Raw genomic sequence first — 5,126 nt, 5'->3', positions numbered from 1 at the left:
TGCAATAGTTTGAGTAGAGTAGGTGTCAGCTGTTCTCTGAATATTTGGCAAAAATCACTGCTAAAGTCATTTAGGCCTGGACTTTTATTTAATTGGGTGTTTTTTGATGTCCTGATCAACTTTTAGTTGTTGTTGTTCTTATAGATCTGTTCAAATATTCTACCTAAATCTGTGTAAGTTTTGGTAGGTCATGTTTTTCTAATAAAGTATCCATCTCCTTTAGATTTTCAAATTTCTTGGAGTACAACTCTTCATAGTATTCTTTATCTTTTTTATTTCCATTGGCTCTGTTGTAATATCTGTGGTTTCTTATGCCTGATATTTGTATCTTCTCCCTCTTTTCTTTTGATACATTTGCCAATGGTTTCACAATTTTGTTAATCCTCTCAAAGAATCACTTTCTTGTCTTGTTAATTCTTTCTAGATTTGTTTGTTTCAAATCTCATTTATCTCTACTTTAATCTTTATTATTTCTTTTCTTCTGGTAACATTAGGTTTACTGTGCTGGTTTTTTTGTAATTGTTGGAGAAGTTGTGTTAATGTGTTGATTTTTGTTATTTCTTGTTTTTAGGATGTGTGCTTTATTGCTTTAAATTGTCTTCTTAGCATTGCTTTAGCTGTGTCCCAAAGCATTTAGTATGCTGTGTTTTCATTCTCATTTATTTGTAGTAATTTTTTTTCACTTTTTATTTGTTCTACAACCCAGTAGATTTTATGCAGGTGTTATTCAGTTTCCATGTATTTGACTATTTCCTTGATCTTCCTACTGTTGATTTCTAATTTGATATCATTGTGATCTGATATAATGATTTGTAGTATTTTAATGTTTTGAAATTTATGAGGACTTGTTTTGTAACTTAACACATGCTCTATTCTGGAGAATGTTCCATGTGCACTGGAAAAGAATGTTTATTGTGCTATTGTTGGGTTGAATGCTCTGTACAAATCTAGGACATCAATTTGGTTGTGTTGTTTAGTACCTATGTGTCTGTTGAGTTCTTTCTGGTTGTTCTGTCCTTTTTCAAACGTGGAGAATTAAAATTTCCCACTATTATCTTAAATTTGTCCATTTCTTCAATTCTACTAGGGTTTGCTGTATGTATTCTGGGGCTATTTTATTGGAAACATAGACGTATATTATGGTTATGTCCTCTTGTTCACAAGTGACACTTTAACCATGACAAAATGTCCTTCGTTGTCTCTTATGTTTGTTTTTGCCTTAAAGTTTATTTGATCACAAATTAGTATTGCTTCTTCTGCTCATTTTTTATTGCAATTATTTTGGTATATTTTTAACCATTCTTTTTATTTTTAATGTGTTTTTTTGTCTTTGTGTGTAAGTTGTGTCTCTTGCAGGCAACATATTGAAGGATCCAGTTTTTGCGTCTATTCTGCCACTCTGTCTCTTGAGTCGTGCATTTAATCCACTGACATTCAGTGTTATTATTGATAGATATTAATTAATTGCTGTTATTATATTGTTTTTGTTATTGTTTTGTGGTGTTGCTGGTGTCTTTGTTCTGCATGTCTTCCTGTGCTGAGTTCCTTTTGTGTGTGTATTTGCTTTTTCTTGTCAATTTCTTCATAGTTTTAATTTTTCCATGTTCTTAGATTTTCTTTTTCTTGATATGTTGTGAAGTATTAAGATTCTTTGATGTTACCCTGTATTCTATTAAATTTCCTCCTTTTAAAACAGTCTATTTTATCCTGAAATCTACCTGTCCTCCTCACTACCTGGATCTCTGTTCCGATATATTTCCCTTTTTTCACATTTCATACAGTTGTTTTGGTCATAGACTGACTCCCCGAGACCCTCTAATTTTATTCTTGTAGTTTTGTTCTGCTTTGGACTCTTCCATCTCTCAACTAATTTACAGGTGCTGATGCCATGTATGTCAATCTCTGATTGTTGTCTGCTCTTGATGGTTCTCAGTTCCAAGTACTCCCTTTAATATGTTTAGAAGCACTGGCTTGGCTTTTACAAAATTCCTTATTTTCTGTTTATTATGGAGTGTTCTGATTTAACTGCCATATTTGATTGACAACTTTTCTGGGTAACTGATTCTTGGTTGGCAGTATTTTTTATTTCCAGAAATTTGTATATGTCTCCCCATTGCCTTCTTGCCTGCATGATTTCAACTGAGAGATCAAAGCTTAATCAAATTGACTTTCCTTTGTAGGTAACACTTCTCTTTTCCCTAGCTATTTTCAGGATTCTCTCATTTTCTTTGATTTTAGAGAGTCTGATTATGCTATGTCTTACTGATATTCTTTTGGGGTTCATTGAGATTTTTGAATGCTTATCTTCTCATCTTTCAGGATGTTAGGCAAATTTTCTAGCAGTGGTTTAACTATCATTTCTGTGGTTTTCTTTAATTCTTCATGTTCTGGGACTTCAATGTTCCATAGATTATTCTGCTTCATATTGTCCCACATGAATTTTGGGCTTGCTTCAGATATTTTTCATTCTTTTTTCTGTTCGTTCTTCTATCCTAACAATAATGAGAGATTTGTCTTTAAGCTCACTGCTTCTGACTTCCATTCCTTCAGTTCTACTCCTTTGTCCTTTCAGTGTATTGTCCATTTCTGATATTTTTGTATTGATCATCTGGACCTCTTTTTGCAGTTTTTGTATTGTTCTAAAGTTACATCTATTTTATTTGAGTGTTCCTTTTGCACTTTTCTGACTTCTTCCTTCTCTTTCTTGACTTTTCTGTGGAACATTTGGATATACCTGAATATCATTCTGATATAAGGTAGTTCCAAAGCCTGCACTCCTCCCAATGCAAATTCTAGCTCTACCTCTTACTCATTTGTTTGAACTACTCTGTCTTGTTTCTGCATGTGAGCATAAATTTTCTGTTGCTTTTTAGGCTTTGTGGTGTTTTGTATTTGTAATAATTAGATGAATATATATCCATGTATTGTTAACTTCTCTCTAATTGTCTACTGTTAGATGTGATCAAGAGATGGGCTTCTCTTTTCAATTATCTTACAGCTCAATTCAGAGTGTTTTAGCAAGTGTTGATTTTTGATGCTGATGTGATGTATAAATGCTAGTATTGTTCCTTGCCCAGATGGTGGTGTTTTATAGGGTGCGATTGAAACTTGGCTATATGACCAAGCTCTTTCTGGGTGAAGAAAGAAGAAAAAGAGCCCCTTCTCTCAAGATAAAAGGGAAACAGAAAAAAACAGACTAGACACTAAAGTCTAAAATTGCCCCATCCCCACCAAAAAAAAAAGTTGCGGCAAAATATGAGTAAGACTTTAGAGCCACTTTATGGCCTCTTGCCTTCAAAGCCACCTGAGAAATTTCAACATATCTGTGTTATGCCTCATGATGTAACTCAAGGTATTATTTTTGACCTTTTTCTCCTCCCTCAAGCCAGTTCAGGTGTTTCACCTACAGAACCAGCCCATACCTGGCCAGACCCATTTTGGAAGACACTTCTGTTACAATCTCTTTCTTTTTATGCCTTCCTCTTTTTTGCTTATGTGCCCAGTGATATTTGCTCTGTAGATACTTCCACTGCATAGCAGAATCTTCACAGGGGGTGTCTGAGTGTTCAGGTTACCCCCTCTGGTACCCAGAGTGGAGGTGGGTAGACAGAGGAAAAGTAAAGGATTAAAAAAAAAATGTTCTCACCTTTATCTGTGCCAATCATTCAGAACTCTGAGATGGTAATTCTCTCTTGACCTTCAATCTATTCACTCTCATTCAGAATGATTGCACTCTGACTCATTGGCCATCACAAATCAGAAACCATCTCCTTTCTTGCTTCTTCTCTAAATCTTAGTCCTGGTAAGCATTTGATCCCCTTATTTGTACCTTTAACTGAAGTTCAGAGTTCTGGGACTGTCCTCTGAACCTTTTTCATCCAGTATGCCCTGTTTTTACTAGTGGATGTCTGCACAGCCCTTCTGCCTAATCTACCATCAAACCCTGCCCGCCTTGTTCCTGTATTTTTAATAACCTTTTTCTTTCTTCATGTATGGTGTTGTTAATGTCATGCTATAACTCCTATGGTCTTCAATCATTTATGTCTAATGCATCAAATTTGTACTTGAGATGGTTTTTAGAGTCAGTTGGGATATATTAAAGGTCATATTTTGGATCCTGTGTAGTTGTTTTAATTTTCTTCAGCTTCAGTTTTAACTTGCATATGAGAAATTAGTGGATTTGTTTTGATTGTTGATATTTAAATTGAAGCTAAACCAATTCAATTTGTATTGAAGGTGAACAAATTTAATTAAACTTTTAGGCCCACTTGCTTTAGGTAGGTGTGTTTACTATGTTCTACCTTGATAATACATTATTTAATGTACTTTCTTTGTATCCCTAAATTAATGCATCTGGAGTCCTTGTTTGGTTCTAGAGAATAATGCTCTATACTACAAGGTTGCATTGAACTACAGGGTCGATAGTTCAAACTCACCAGTTGCTGTTTTGAAACCCTATACAGGGTAACTATGAGTCATAACCAAGTTGATGGAAGTACTTAATAACAACATTAGACAAAACTCGATGTTTTACCTGCTGTTGTTAATGCACTGAGAGGTCACAAAAGTACTTTATGAAATATGCTCCCAGAGAAAACTGATCCTTTCTACAGTATGTCACATTAGAAGAGGATTTTGTCAGAGCAATCCTCCATTACATAAAACATCAGGCATTCACCCCAAGTGGCCTCAGGATGTGAGACTTACATGAAGGATGATGCAGAATGAGCAAGTGATTTATAAATTCCTTCTTGGATTTGGGTAGAAAATATATTCTAATGCTAGTTAAAAAAAAAAGTTGGGGTAGATTAAAAAAAAATTTGACTTCATACAATCAAATCAAAAGAAAACCTACTATGTAGGTATACGATTTTTAAAAACTGAAAATTAATTAGTTTTTATTCACTCATTCTGTCATTTTAAGACAGTGAAAAATGGATACTGAATAATGATCAATTAAATGAAAATTGTGCCTTCAAAAAGTTTTAAAACCAAACATTTTTGTTTTTAATTTTTATGTACATTCTGAATGAAATGTATTTTAATAGATATTTGGTAGGCATTGTGTTGAGTACACTATATAGATTATTTTATTGTTTCACATCATTGTTTCTTAATAACTGTTT

The sequence above is a fragment of the Chrysochloris asiatica genome, unplaced genomic scaffold, assembly GCF_000296735.1.
Source record: "Chrysochloris asiatica unplaced genomic scaffold, ChrAsi1.0 scaffold00002, whole genome shotgun sequence".
In the NCBI taxonomy this organism is placed as follows: Eukaryota; Metazoa; Chordata; class Mammalia; order Afrosoricida; family Chrysochloridae; genus Chrysochloris; species Chrysochloris asiatica.
Note: the sequence above shows the minus strand (reverse complement) of the source record.